Source organism: Bombus pyrosoma, linkage group LG1 (assembly GCF_014825855.1).
Source record: "Bombus pyrosoma isolate SC7728 linkage group LG1, ASM1482585v1, whole genome shotgun sequence".
In the NCBI taxonomy this organism is placed as follows: domain Eukaryota; kingdom Metazoa; phylum Arthropoda; class Insecta; order Hymenoptera; family Apidae; genus Bombus; species Bombus pyrosoma.
The window spans coordinates 1,494,742-1,511,047 of record NC_057770.1 but is presented as its reverse complement, the minus strand read 5'-3'; the positions used below and the strand labels follow the sequence as shown (position 1 = coordinate 1,511,047).

General features: G+C 41.9%; 1 protein-coding gene across 6 annotated transcripts in view; it reads right to left on the bottom strand.

Annotated features, from left to right (window-relative positions):
• The window catches only part of LOC122570491 (lachesin-like), a 269,681-nt gene that overhangs the window by 233,614 nt on the left and 19,761 nt on the right, over nt 1-16,306 (bottom strand). For 2 of the 6 annotated variants that reach the window (XM_043732867.1, XM_043732929.1), the window contains exons 1-2: nt 4,865-5,448; nt 3,555-4,179 (exon numbers count right to left, since the gene is read on the bottom strand). The gene's annotated coding sequence lies outside the window, so the exon portion shown is untranslated. Of the gene's footprint in view, nt 1-3,554; nt 4,453-4,864; nt 5,449-6,775; nt 6,928-16,306 lie in introns of those variants that run through there. The other 4 variants (XM_043732877.1, XM_043732905.1, XM_043732895.1 and 1 more) reach the window with 4 other exon arrangements.

The window sequence follows — 16,306 nt, the reverse complement described above, 5'->3', positions numbered from 1 at the left end:
CAGAGAAAGGAACGAAGAAGTAAAGAATGGACTTGGTTGAACGATTTTACCATCGACTTGGAAATGATTTATAAAACGGAATTGAAACACAACCGTCACGCCAACTCGTGACAAGCTTTCTTCGGTAAACATTGAAATTGGAACGGTTGTAAAAAGTAACGTTGATAGAAATTATACGAACTCAGGAAATCCCATCACCAAGAAAAATTACAGAGATTCGTTTCGAGTACTTTTTGAAATATTTCTTCCTCACAATTCAGTCAACTGTCTTCGCAAGTACCATCTTTCACGGTACGGTCTTCGTTAAAAACGTTACGAGTATTTTATATCGAATCGCGTTCTTCATCTCGCTGCTGCTGTTACAACGACCATTTCACCGAGGACATATTTTTTATCCGATGCATATACATCGCGATCGCGACGAACCCGACACCGAGGCAAAAGTCGACAGAAACAGAAAACTATAGGGAGAAGAATAGATAGAAATGACGATTACTCGAATCGTCTGACATTTCGTCGGCCAACTTTGTGCTCCTCTGTCCAGCAATTTTCCTATTTGGGTCAGGCAAGATGACACGGCCCGCGACTCTACCCTTCCGTATCTCTCTGCTATTCCGGTACAATCGTCAACGAGAGAGCAGAGAGCAAAGAACGATATCGAGCGAATTGGAAGTACCAAACGCGAGCGAGAGTCTGCTCTTTCTTTTGAACGTCGGTTAGAGATTGCTCGAAATACAGACGAGGGCAAGCAATGGGGAAAGAGGGATGAAATCCGTGGACGAAATTCGAGCTGCAACGATTTCCACGTTGAACGTATTAGTCTCGTTAATTCGCATGAAAAAGCTCTCCTAACGAGAGGATTTAAAACAGCCGAGATTTTTTTCTCCTCTTTACCTTTTCAGTTCTATCATCCTATCTAAGTTGAGTCGTTACTATTTACATAAATTGCTTGGAACGTGATCGAATTTTCACAAACTGCGAAACAACACAAATAATACCACGTGAAGTGAAAATTGCAGGAGAAAAGAACGATACATACGTTTTAGGTGGTTTTCTGTCTTTATCGTAATCCTATGATAAAGCGAGAGAATGTTAACACGACATAGGTGAAAACGAAATAACCCGTCCGGTTCAAAGATAGAAACCGTGTTGTAAAACTCAAAGATGTAATTATTAAGGCAAAGTAAATAATACTTTAATAGTATTATGACGAGCGATATCTCTAAAATTTTGTAGGGGGTGAAAAATACGTATTTAGCTAGGAAATCAAATAGAAAGACAATTTTAGTAACATTCGCTGATCGATAGTTTACGTGCCGAAATTTAAAACTGCTTCGCGGTAAAAGAAAATGAGAAACGTGACTTGTCATGTTCTTTCCCTGCGTAGTCTTCGAATACGAAAATTGAAATTCCTAAAAATTTCAAATATAACGAATACAATGATCGGAGTAAATATAATACAACGAACGTAACGAATGACGATAAATTTCTCATTACAGAGGAGGAGAAATAATTAATCGGCGACAGTTGCGTTCTCTATGCAACAGCAGGGCCGTGAATTTGCCGCAAAACTCGCGGCAAATCGCGGGGCAAGCAGGACGGTGGCGCGATTGCGACAAAACGCTCGTAATTACATTCCGGAAGTGAGCAGGTCGAAAAGCGACGTGGCGTGCGTTCACGGTATCGTTTTGTGTCTTGGATAATTGCCGACACGCGATCCTGCCACGTATACCAGTCGGGCGAACACAGAACATCGTAGTCTGCACCTGCTAATGCGCCGTTTCACGTGCGTGCGCCACGTTCTACGCTGCATTCCGTAAAAATAAAATCGCCATTAGACCACGGCTACCTCTGCCCGTTCGCAGTTAACATGTTTCTTTTTTCCCTCACTGCCTCTCCCTCGCGAGCCCTCGATAAATCATGGTGAATAGAAAAGGAAGAACCGGCCTGAGGCCAATTCTTCTCCAAGTGGTATGTATTTTTCGATCGTAGAGAGCACGCGTTTAAAATGAGAGTTTACGAAGAGTACACGATGATAGAGGTTATCGAAGAAGAAGTTAACGCGATCGACAACTACGATAGTAGTCGAGACAATCGCGAAGCAGCGTATTTATCTAATATTAAAAGTTCTTAACTACCGACATTATGGAAGCAACGAAAACTGCCATGCCGAGCAATGCCGAAGAGGGTGGGGAAGAAGAAGTGGAAGGAGGGGGGATAAGAAAAGCGCGAGAAAGAAAAAAAAAGAAGATGACGAGACTCTTTGGCGAGTGCTTCTTTGGAATTCAACGAGCAACCGAAGAATGGGCTTATTCAGATCAACGTTTCTTAACGAGGAAAGTTATGCTTACCGGCAGTCTTCGTGTACTCTTCAACAATTTCATAGAGTAAATCAAAGAAGACCCCTTACGTAAATTCATTTTTTTCTTCCTTTCCTTTTTTCTTTTTCTAAATCATAGTAGATACGTTTATTCGTATTTGACTCGGGCGTCGTGCGTTTCTCTTTCCTGCTTTGGTTTTGGCTGCGATCGCGTATAATCTCGAGAAAGAAAGAATAAATATCTAAGCCAAGTTTCGTCATTGTCTTCGCACCCCATGCCTATTTCCATGGATCCTCTCTATCTGGAATTCGTATAAGAATCCATACGAAATCTCTCTATTTCCGTGGTAGGCGTGAAACACGTTTTGCCGATGATTGCACGGCGACGCTATCTCATTCACGAGCACGAGGGGGTATTTCCCCGCTGGGAATATAATCATTCTTTGTAACGCAAAAATGTGCATCGGCAAGCTCGAGCGTTCTTTAACGGTTAAGCTTGCACACTGTCACGGAACGAGGGGAATACCGCGGCAACATTTTTCCGATCGGCAACGTATATCTTTGTAACTGTAAGAGCACTTCGGCTCGAGCACACTCGAGAAACCGTTTGAAGTCATCGAAAGAGAGAGAGCCAGATGGATAGAGGGGATGTAGCGAGACGAGTCGCTGATGTTTGCGTCGAACGGACTCAAAGAGAACACTCGCCGTCAAGAAGAGAGGGGAGGGAGGAAAAAAAGAGAGTTTGGTAGGTATCCGACGAAACACGAACAAATGCCGCGAATCCATTAGACGTCTCGATTAAAACTGCACGGATCGGATTCGGCTACCGCTTCTTCCACTTCTTCCACTTCTTCCGCTTCGCAGGGACGTGATCGTACTTCGAAACATCGGGTTTATCGTGAGTTTTTTCGACGAAAATAGATTCGAGTAGACTCGAGTAGACTGAGTTACATTGCGCAAGCTAGAGCGGATCTCTTTTTGATCGGTTCGTGAACGATAACGCGCAACAACTCAAGTACAGGCTTTCATAAATCAAGGAAATTTAGAGGCAGGCCCCGATGTAATACCGAGGCCAATTGGAAATTTTGATTTATAGTGCTTATCAAGAAAGCCCCTGTAATAAGTCTCTTAAAAAGCGCACCTACAAATCGTCCATAACTCTTTTCCCGCGACAAAGCTCCAAATCCCCGATACGTTAACCCGGGTGTAGCTTCGAACGGGAGATAATACGTACTTTTTCACGGCAGTCCCTGGATTTCCGGGGACATATCGTCGAGGATCCTCGAGCCACCTTTGATTCCACGGTAAGTCTTCGAGATTCGATATTACCTGTACCACGACTGCTGTCTATGAAACATTTATCTCACAGCACTGAATCGGTCGCGTTCCTCGTAAAAAATCGACGAGAGATAAAACCGTGCGACGTTAAAAATTCACTGCGAATCACGGGTCACCAAGGATTATCGATCGATACGCCGCGGTTTAGCCGGCCTAGCCTTCGGATTAACAGTCGCTACGGATCTTCTTCTTGCTGAACTTCTATGTTCGATGGAACAATCGTTGCACTGATCCCTTTGTACATGTCCCTTTTATTTTCTCAATTTCGAGCTGTTAGCTCGCGCGATGCGTTTATATTTCGTATCGCTGCGATGAAATTGATCGACGAACGCAGCTCGGTTGGCTTCTATGCTTTGTCCCTCGCGATATTTTGTCCGATGCAGGAGACCAACGTGAAAAATTGTTGCACGCTGTTTCGTTTTTAATTAATAATGTTACCGTTGTCTTTTTTTTTTCGCTCTCCTCCGTCGTTGGTTCGTTGCGTACTGGCTATGTTTGATTAATCGATAACGATAACGGTCCTGCGGCACAGCGAGTGATCAGCGTAAACCGCGTGCAACGGACTTCGATAAATGTAGCTGGTTATTTATTGGTAAAATCATGCGTGTGGTACACGTAACACCGCGATAGTAGGAGGAATGCGATCATTCGCACCACGCCGAGCCTCTGATCACCGGTGCACGATCGATCCGGAAATATTATAGTTCCGTTACGGCTGGTCGGTGAGCAAACGATCGTTGATGATCCTCATAAATCTTGAGAACGATTTACAGACCGCCGGATTTCCTGTATAAATCCACGTACCAGAACAACGGAGACTATTTTTATTCAAACTTATTCTTATATTTGCCTGGCCATCCAACACCAGGCAAACGTATATCGCGATTTTTATTACAGCCAGAGATGTATTAAAAATACTCTAGCGAATGGCGAAATCGTTCCCGATTGATGTTACAACAACTCTATTATCAAGCTGATTCTTCGAAAAAAGGAACAAAATACTAAATGAGAAATTTCTGGCCGTGACAATAGTTTACACCGAGGGCGTTCTCAGATGATCGTCTACTACACGTTGCCGTTCCAATTACAAGAACGCCACTTCGGCACGTTCGCTCACCCTTTGCCTGTCGATGACTCCCTTCACACCGTCCGTGAATACAGTATTTTACTTCCGATAACGAACTCCGTGATCCTGTCGATACTTACTATTTTAAATAAAACTATGTAACGATCTTCCTCGCGTAACAGCAACGTTCTAACACAACAGTAAACTCAACGACGAATCACAGGCTCGTCTCATCCAGAACGAGAATAATCCCTTCGAACCAGTCGACAAAGGGGATAAAAAAAAGGCATAAGAAACAGGCATGAAAACAAAACGATCGTGTACGTGTGTATCGTCGTGCACGATCAGAGGCAGCGTGCGAACGAGACAAATCTTGCGTGACGTTCCGTCAACGTCGAGGATCGTATCGCGCACCGGCTCGAACTCGACTAACCACGTCTCCGATCCCTTGGTTCGAATTTATTCCGAGGGCGCACCGATGGTCCCCCGTCGGGTCGGAACCGCGCGAAGAACCGCGACCGACCAACGAGACTCGAGAGCCGAATAGTAGCTCGCGTGCAATAACCGGCCAGCACCCCGTTCGTTTGCAACTCCCTTCGTCCTTAACGACGTGGACGACGGTTAACACGACGACACGCCGCGGTTGACTAGCTCGTGGTACAACATCCCGAAGCCCCTTTAGCCACGACGAGGCTACTGCTGCTGAATGCTGGCTGGTGCTGATGGTGGTGCCGGTGCTACTGCTCTACCCGCCTCGTATATACTACGCGGCGAACACGGACACGCGCGCCGGCATTGCGCGAGCGCAATACCTCGCGCGATTCCGGCAGTAGGGGTTGTTTGATGCCTGCCTCCTTCGAAAACGTTCTTTTTTCCCTCGCACCGCCACCTTTGCCGAATTTTTCAGATTTCCGAATTTCTCACTGAATGAAATGGACAACATTTTGGAATGTTTCCGAACGATTTTGTTTTTGCTCTTTGAGATGGAGCAAGTGGACGAATTGCGAATCAGTTTCCTGATTATGAATACGAAATGAGTTACTTTCTCGTGCTGGAATTTTAATGTAGGCCTGTAGAGTCTTTGGTTAGTATTTATCTTTCTATATAAATCAGAGTGATCGTTCTGTAGATTCGTAAACAAAATTTTGTTACGTTCGAATCGTTTAAAATACATTTTTTATAAAACACGATCCACAAAGTGCACTTTATTTCCCTAGGTCAACCGCAAGCCTATCACTCGCCCGTAACCTTTGCCATTTATCACAAACTCGCTCGCTTTTCATTCCATTTTGTCTGCAAAACTGTAAGATTCTACCGTTGCAAATGGAACGCGAGAGAAAATACAAAACGACGCAATACGATTGCCAAGAGTCGCGAGTACATCATGAGTTATTGTAATTATAACAATATATTCATTGAAATATATGTATTTCACCTCGTTATTTCTGCACCTCGACCGACCAAAGTTTGTCTCGTTAGATTGACACAGGCAACCGTTCAAAAATGATTGTGTGTCATTTGCGTGAGAGAATTACAAACTCGCTAACTAGAATTGCGATTGACGAATTGTACGATTATTGATTGCTGTTAATGTTTAGCAGCATGGCTATTGACAGATGAATGGTAAATAAAGTAACTTTCGTAACTGTTGATTTTCATATGGATCATTTGTTTCGACTATACAAAAGCGCGCGCGAGAGAGAGAGAGAGAAAACCAATATTTATATTAAATAAATTATTCATACCGAAAGTTCGATTGGCTCGGTAAGCATTGCAAACCTGACCAACAAACTTTCAAAACTTCCCACCACCGATAAAATCAGCCAGAGGCACAAGTTTTAACAGAACTATAGAAAATGTTTTAAAGAATGACCGAGGTAGGATTCAATGATCCTGACGTGTTCGGAAAGCAACATCCTCGAAGCATAATCTACGATGATAGCGGCATAACAATGTCGGGCACACGCTCAACCGGTTCGCGCTCCCGCATCGACGATATGCTCCACGCCGATCGAGCACAACCAACTCGTAAGGAATTCCTTGATACCTACCCCACAGAAGAAATCGCTTCGCCAGCAGTCCTACGCGAACCAACAAAATTTCAAGGCATCCTCCACACGCGTATATTTCACGATAAACACGAGCATCCTTCCGCGACGTGGCAGTGAACAAGGGATGAACAAGCTGCATTGATACTTCTGTCCTGTAAGAGATTGTTCTGTTGACTTTTACAATTAAAAAAGATTATTACGTGTCAAGTAGATATGATAACATGGTTCAAGTACTCGGATGTTTTGACTTTGAGGTTATTTAGTGTTCAAATGGCGTATCTTAATATAAAGTGGATGAAAGCTTCGACTCGTTCTTTTAGCGATTGATCAGTTTGAAAATTTATGGAATTTGTGGGGGAAATCTAGCAGTGTAAATATTTGTTGGAAACGCTAAATAATGAAATTTTCTGAAAAGATAATTGTGGAAATACGCACGTCGTTCATTGACGAGATATTAGGCTCTACGATCGTGCTCGTATAAGAAACAAACAATGTGACAACATCGCCAATTTCCCTACGACCTTAAATTTAAAGAAGCTCTATATTAAAAACATTCAGAGGCCAAACTCACCTTCTCTCTGTTAATTTCACAACGATCGATCGATCGATCGATGATAAGTACTTTTTCACTTTATTTTCTCACCTCGTTGGAGCGGAGAGCTGCGATACCGGTAGAAAAAATATTGCTTCTAGATACCGGATTCTCCTTGTTTATTTTCGCATCGGATAGTATGGTATCTCGTACGGTATACGGGATTTTCTCTATGCGAAGTTTCATAGTGATCGATGCCCTTTGTCAGCTTTGAAAATTCTCCAGGTCTTGCGTTCAAAGTCCCAAAGTTCGAGCGATAAGAAATGGATATCGGTACCGGCCTTTCACTCATGACAGTCTATTTACCGAGAATTCTCCGGTTCTCGTCGTTCACGCAACTTCCACGTAAGGAAGGAACGGAACGGAACAACAGACGGGAATGTCGTGACCGTGAAAGCGAGTGTTATTTCACGAACGTCGCGGTCGCGAGATATCGTTGAAAATTCGCCCCGTCGCCATCTTCAACGCAACGCGAATAACGGGCAATCCCGCCGTGTAGAAGCATGGATACGTATCCTTTATGTTCCTCGGACAATAACGTTCTCCGGCGCGAGGTGAGCCGCGTTACTTTCCATTGAATTTCGTCGTTTCATTGCGAGACTCGTCATCCGAACACTAGGTCCCACGGGGTCGTAAACACGCATAGCTTTGGTCGTTAAACATGTCCGACTTGATGAAGTTTCTACGAATATTCTCGCTGTTAAGAGATCGTTACACCGTCGAAGACTTTCGTTATCTAACAATCGAATCGGTACGCGACACCCAGAGACTCTCAAGATGCAACATGCAAGACAGATAAGTCAGAAGGGACGACATGAGAGAGAATAAAATCTGGATGAAAGATATGTGATTTCTGCGTCACGATATATCGGAAAAATATAAAAATTTCAACCGAGAGAATTTATAAAAGCAACGCCGCCTAAAAAGGAGCGGCGAGGTGGGAAAAGTTGCGCGAAGAAATTCTAGAGGATTCCCAAGTTTAATTGGAAGAAGAGGATCTAAGTTGTTCCGGCCAGCGCGAAAATGTATTACGCCGTTTTAACTGACGTTGCAAGTACTTAAAGTAGCATTACCTATTCATCCGGAATAATGCGCTAACTACGAAGAGAAACCTTCGAAATGATCGATCTTTCCTACCTCCGTAAGCCTCTACCTTAGAAAATTAAAACGTTCGATTAACGCCTTAATCGATGATCCATGTAAAATATCAACCGTGTTTCTCGATAGATTCCTCGTAAATGGCGCAACAGTGCAACCATTGCAATCGGGTAATGATTGAAAGTTCGGTGTAGTTCTGTTGTTCGATAAGTAGTAAAACCAAAAGTTCGACCCTGACAAACTCTTAAACCGCTGGTAATTATTTCCTTCCGAAGCAAATTGCCTGTCACAGAGCCGTTCGGTTCAAACCTCAACGCGCGCAATCGCATCAGGTATGCTGGAAGCACTTGGAGACACTTCTCTGGAAATACCGCGTACACACCTGGCTCTGTGTCTGCGTCTGCGTTCGCAGTGGGTAATGCCAATTTGTGACACGTAATCCTTGCTGCCGTGCGTAAGCGCGGAGAGACAGAAAAGCAGTCGCCGTTCGTACGTGCCTACCAGGAGCCGCGACATCCTCCGTATCTGCATTCCTGCATCAGACGATGCTTTCAATTCCGACCAGGAGGACATATACGAGAAACTAGGTAACGAACGCAGCGTCGGGGCTTCCTACCGAATTGCGATTAAATCTTGAAAGTGAATCCTCTGTTGAAGGATAATTTAGGTGAAACCTAAGAGAGTACATATCGTCGATACAACTCCGATTGATGTAACTCGATGAAGAGAGATTGATCGGGGCCAGAATAGAAAAGGTAGATGGGAAATGGCGAGGGAAAAAGTTCGACGAAATTTGGAACGCAAATGTATTGTATCTTTCACGATGCATCGATCAGATGTCAAAGTTCGGTGTCCATTATGCGGTTATTTGGTGCTTTAATTTACATGCAAATATATCATCGTCGTTGCTATATATATTGGAATATGTGTGTCAATGGTCATGCGTGTATGCGTGTATGTTCGTCCCACATTTACATATCCCTGGCTTTGCTGTTCTGATTAATTCTATCGAAATTAGGATCCACACATTTTTCCTATGGTAATTATCCTGCGAATCTTAAGTGTCATTTTCTTTTAAAAGAATGATCATTTACTTTCAAAGCCATTATTGTTACTCAGATTTCCTCTCTGTGTCCCCTTTTACGTTCTATCTGAGGATCAATCGTAATAGTAAATTGATGCGACGTTAGAGTTTATATTCAAACGTTTGAACGAGCAGATTGACGGAGACCTAAGCAGATACGAATCGGAAATCTTAGTTAAGCCTACATAAAATACGTCTCAGCTTCTCTTCTTGTACAGGATAGAACTCAGCATGCGCCCTTAAAAGCCACTATACTAATTATGTGTCTGCATTCCCATTACAGGTGCCTTCTCCATGGTTGCTCACGATGTGCATGTTCTAATACGAGATGCGAATGAACAGCAAATTACGTAAGTGATCTAGTACAATTTGATGAGCTTGTAATCGATACACGTGACTTTCGAAAGATTCGTTCGACCAGATAATCTGTCAGTGTCTTATATTCTTTCTCAAAATTACGCTATCAAGTTCGCCAAATTTGATCGCCAACAATTACACATTGAGCGCTCAAAACGGATTATTTGACCCGTTGTAAGTGACACGGCTGTGATCGATACGCTTTTGATAAACAGTTTGGTCCAAGTGTTGTTAATCAGATACGAGAAACTACTTGAAAACTCGTAAAATAATTGACTCGGCGAGGTAAACCCCGTCAATGTTTCATTCTTTCTCTGCTATAATTCTATAGTAGCAAATTAATACGTGCAACTATTTGAAGATTCGCGCAAGAATTCCGTGGAGATTTCGATGGGACTACAAATATCTCCAACGCGCAAGTTGGCAATTTAAAATCTCGCCCTCTCTTTCTCTCTCGCTCTACATTTTCATCTACACACGTTCCCGCGATTTAAATCAATTTAACGCTTCCAATGGCCGAGAACCGCTCATTATCGATCGTCGCTCTTTTCGTAGAATACGCTCGACTTTACACATTCCGCACCGCGGGATCCTTGCTGTAGCTGAACGAATTTTCATTAGACGAGCAAAAAGTACAAAAGCCATTTCGAGCTTCTTCATCTATAGGTTTTCATTATTTCAATGCATTACACCGGTACGTGGCGCCGGACCATTCGCAGTTCCAATTTCCTTTTTATTTCCATAGAATTCACCGTGGTGGCGATGGTGGCGATCAAGGGGATCTCAAGAATACCATCCGCTTAAATGTAACTATAACAGACTATTTCGCAGAAATAAAATTCTTTCTAATATTGAATAACGATAACGTGCAAAGTCGCAAATAATGGTTTAATAAAAATTGATCGGAGATTGGCCGTGCGTATTCCGAGTACTCATTTATATCGATAAATCTTCACCCGAGGGGTAACGTCACCCTTAAACGAATACTTGGCAATAAGCTGCCCGCTATCGGACAAAAAATTGTGCGAAGTTATTTCGCAACCGTTCATCGAGGTTGGCTCCTCCGGAGACAAGGACGTAGAAAATTTCGACCATCTTTCGGCCATTGTGCCGCTGCGTAGACCATCTCCGACTTGGTCAATAATTACGCTGTCAAGTAATTAGCTGATATGATCTAAGAAGATAGGTCGTTCCGACGAGACAAAAGAATGTCAAGCGGTCTATTATACGTTGCCACTCCTGTTTAATCCATTATTTTTATATCACCTCGTAAACTGCAGCCTCGATTGTTGCAGTTTTATAGCAAGTACAATCAACGAGTATCATCGACGAAGTTACGTGAAAACTTTCTTGTTAAAGGAGATCTTAAATTTAAATAAGAATCGCTGTCTAATTGAAAGGACACCCACTGCTTTCTATGTACATTGCGATACACAAGCGATGATGTTATAAATATTTTTTAGAGATTCGCTTTGCATTTTACGCTAATAACACACCCAGAGAGACTCGCTAATAGAATTGAGACATTTATAAAAGATGGGGTCGGTATAGCTTCCTAAGGAACTCATTTCGTAATTACGACGCTGAATGGGGTACGCGAATCAACGGCGTTTCATCTTGCATTTAAAAGAAAACTCACCCTTTTAATTTACGAGACGGATGTGACAGCACTGATCGCGGTGGACCGATATAGTCGCTTAAAGATAATAAAGCGAATTAAGATTCAAAGCGTACATTCGCGTACTCGAGACACGACTATACGTTGTAGTTTCCCCACAGAACGCCAGCCACCCTGAAACCTGACGCTCTTACTAAAATCCTACGCTGATTACAGACAAAATCTCAAGACAAATTTTCACCAAATCGGCCAGACACTAACAGCTAATAACGTATACCGAAAGGAAACATTTTCGTTTCACGTACATTAAAACGAAAGACGTAAATCATCTTGGGAATCCTAGGAAACAGAGAGAAAATTCAAGAGCTGAGTAGCAGCAAACTCTTTGAGAGTTGGGTAGTCGAATCGTATCATAGACGTAGACGGAAGGAACTTCAGGAACCGCGTATGCATTTCGATACGTTCAATGCGGAATGCAATTATTTCTGTCTTGGAAAGTCACGATCTTAATGGCTGCATACGCGCTCGAACGCAGATATAACGAATTTCGCGGAACGACGCGATTCGCGGGAATGCCGCCTAATAGGAAGAATCAATAACAGGGTGGATGTTAACGATGGGAAGGAGTGGCGTTCGTTAATTATTTACAAGTTTATCGATGCATCGAGTGCAGCGTCGCGTAAAGTAAAATTGACGCGAGCCACGGTTAAAAATTGGCAAGCGACTGCTGCGAACCAATTTCTTCGTTCCGCAACGATAATTTACAGATACGGGAGGAGGGGGGGGCGAGTTGGATAAATATAATAATTGAATCTAGCTGCCAGGCATCGTTTCGTCAAGAGTTTCCATTCCTTGGTGGCATTTCATTTGGAAGGATCCATTATTTATTTGTATAACCAAAAGAAAAAATGATAGAAACGGCGAATGCTAATGCTTTTTCATTGTTGAACGGATTATTTATCATAGAGACGGACTTTGTCGCGTCGCGTAGATACGAAAGTGAAACTAATAAGACTATGGCGCGAGACACATTCTGATATAAGTCGAAGAAGGATAGCGAAAAGTAAAAGGAGAGAGGTAGAATGGGAAGGGCAAAAAGGAGGAAAAAATTCACACAGGATGAAAAATGCCGAACTGTGCAGGTTGTGACGTAAAGCTGAGACAGTCTTCAAAACTAAAAGGCTGTGGTGGTTGCTGACGCTGTTGTAAGTAACAGATAGGTCTGGGTAATTGCTTCACTTAACGAGAAACACGTTCGACCCTTGCGTTCGTTCCCGCTCTAACAGAATCCAATATTAACCGTCGTGCTGTTTGATATAGTTCGGTATATTCCGTACTGCGTGCATTTTGCAAGCTCTTTCGCCGTGCTCGTTTGTCTGGCGCCTCCTGGCTTCCGTGAATGTTCAAGGGTCTTCGTTACGATGTTCAAGGAATTTCTCCTGTGGAACGTGCCCTTTCCCTCTTTCGAATCTCCCGATGCACGATTTTTCCTCATCTTCTCTTCCGTGTTTAATTATGTACGTAATGCACAGGCATGAACGGACGAGAGAAATTATTTTTCACGGTAACATTTTACGCGTGAGAATGCATAAAAGAGAAAGCGAATAGACGGTCCGATTGATAAAAGCTATTTCAAACCATTCACGCTTAAACTTTTTGAATTATTTTAATGTTGCCGCTTTAAACAAGAATTGCAAAACAGACTTTGCGATAATTGTATATGGAACAGAACACAAATACCAGTATGTTGTTGCAAAAGAAGAAGGAAATAATGGAGATAATTTTATTTATTCGTGCACTGCATCGAAATACATTTACTTTCGCCAACCGCATAGATATCCAACAAATTCCGCAAACTCCACCATTGAAGATTTTAACAAAGCTGCGAGAAACAATGACGAGGATTCGTGCAACATTCTGGACTAATAAATTTTGATACATTCGAAATACGAATGCGTAGACTGATCGAATTTGATTGATTCCGAATTTTGATGTAAATTTCCACGGCCAAAGTACTATGTATCTATACACACATATCTACCGACAAATTTCATTTTACTTTGATGGGAGCACGATATTATTCATATCATAGAAAACAGATTTACCAATGCTTTGATACCTACACGATTTAAATTTAAACCGTAAATATTTTTCATCAGGCGTATGCTTTTACTTTCAAGGATCTATCGACTAGCTTCAATTTTTATCTATGGACGAAAATATATTTTCTATTACGAATTTTAAAACTAGCAAAATAGTGTCGCGCACTATTGAAATCCATCGGTATTGTTCCCGGTTTTCCCTTTGACACCATGTTCAATGTTTTATTTGAAATATTTTTTCACACAGCAAGCAATTTTCGAGTAAATCGAAGTCACGAAGTTAAATATTTCACTGTAATTAAAATTGGCTACTTCACGTGCTAAATATATAAAGATTTCCTGTTTCTTCGTTAACATTTTAACACACTTTAATATGATTTTTCAAGAGAACGGTCAAACTGCGACTCATAGTTACATTGACAAGTTTGGTCCTCGTAATAAGTAGAATATGATGCAAAAAAGAAAATAACAGATCTCCACCAATCCAAAGACGTAAAATCGCGCTATGACATTATCACTTTTATAGACTCTCTATATAAGCGTTATTAAAAATCGATACTAAATAATTTTAATAAATTTCGATAACTCTCTACAGATGACAGATCTTTTTATTAAAATCGAAAATCATGTTCCGACAAGAATGTACACTCGCGATTTCACAGTGTTCGTTATACCCGGTCGCGACTTTTTTAAATTAGAGTTTGCGAATTATACGCTGGCCACGGTGACTGCAATGCGACTGCGATATTTTAAAATTACACTTGCGATTTAATTTAAATTCATTCGAACGTTCGATGGATTTGATCCGTGCGCTCTTTTCATTATTAGACACAATTTTCATTTTTACACGTTTCGAATAAAGAAACACGGGAATGTCGAACCACATCGTCTCTTAATAAAGGACATTAAAGCGAAGTTTATGCTAAAATAGCCACTCTTTCATACAACTTCGAAAATTAATATTCTTCTATTCTGTTTTATAATCTTCATTTTATTAATGGAATAAAATTATATGAAAAGGAGAAAATACATACCGACGTTCTATTCATCGAAAACGTTTCATTCGTTCGTTAAAGCTTTAGCATAATATATGTTTAAAATTAATTGGATTGAAATTATTCCACATACAATACAGAAAATTGAAAGCGCGTATTAATTGGAAAATGTATCATTTCAGATTCTCTTCGCCGTCATTTTCTAGCGATGGATCTAGTTTAAGTTTGAATTTAAATTAATTCTAGTCGTAAGTTCATGTCTAGCTTAGGGTTTCAGATCTGTCAACGAATCGCGAGTGATTTACCTGTTCCGCGGAAACAATTATCGCCATCTTTGTGAGGATCATAATTGTCGCTTCAGAATACGCAATCACCCGTAGGGCAGCCATTACATACCCATTGTAAGTAGGGATGGTGATAGGAGCTCCATGGTCTATCTTTCCTTACGTGGTTGATAACTTCCTCCCGAAGCTATCAATTATTTAAATAGAATCGAGTCAAAACTCGTTCGTCTCGTAGGCAACAATGCAGTGGAACGAGATACGCGTGCAACGGAGTGCAGGGAGGATGAAATTGGGAGTATAGGGCGGGTCACATTCGTAACAACCTTCGCCTACTGTGACACAGGCAAATTGGTGTTGCTTTTTATGGTGTCTAAGTTTAAAAAAGTGGTAGCTAGCTAAGAACGCTAGGATTCTGAATTTTAAACACTTTACGATCTTGTGAGTCAACCCATCTCTTATTCGGTATCGCGATAATCGCGTCATATCGTTGTATTGTACTGATAATTGTTGTACTTGAAATTTTTGGATTTGTTAAACGTTTCTGAAGATTAAAGACAAACTAGGCTTCGTATTTCGATTCAGAATCGCGCAGCTTCCGGTTCCAGATGGGTTCCGTAATACAAAACACCGGATTAATAAAATTATGTCGGACAGCTTTAGTTCTGGCTTTTTAATATCGACTATGTTTATACTGAAGATTATAATGGCTTTTTTAATCTAAACAACTTTGTTCTTTTTATACGAACGGATCAAAGTTGACTGGATATTACCCTTGGTACTTACATATGACATATTCTCGCCATAGATCTACAGACATTTTCCCGGAAAGCTCGTCGATTCTATACCGGAGCTCTAACTGCATGTTTAATAAGCGGCCGAGGAACTTCGCAAACATGTTACCAGTCGATACAATTATATTCTTCCGGGAAAGATAGGGATACAACTCTGGGGAACCTGGTGGTGAACAGCACTGATCTAGAAGTAACTCACCGAAAGAGAGGAAGCCTCGTAAACATATGTCCCTCATGGGGTATTTAATTCAGGAACACAGACAGAGCTCGAATTGCCGAGTTGGCCCACCTTGCCGTCGACAAAGGAGGACGTGGGAAAATATAGAGGAGGAAGGTGAAGGAAGGCTGCCTCCTAAAGGAGCGGCCACGATCTTCCGTAGCACCGTTGCTTTTTCCTCGGACGCAGTAAATACTGAAAGTGGAGGCTACCTCAGGGACTTTGCTGCTACTCCGCCGAGTTTACAGACCCTTCCACCTACTCCTTGCCTTTTTTCTCTCCTTTTCCCGGGTTCAACCGATAAGGAGTCAAGAAAAGATTTTACACTTGGGCGGAAGGTAAAAAGGGACGGCAGTTGGTACGACGGTCTTGTTGAACCAAAGGAATCCTTTT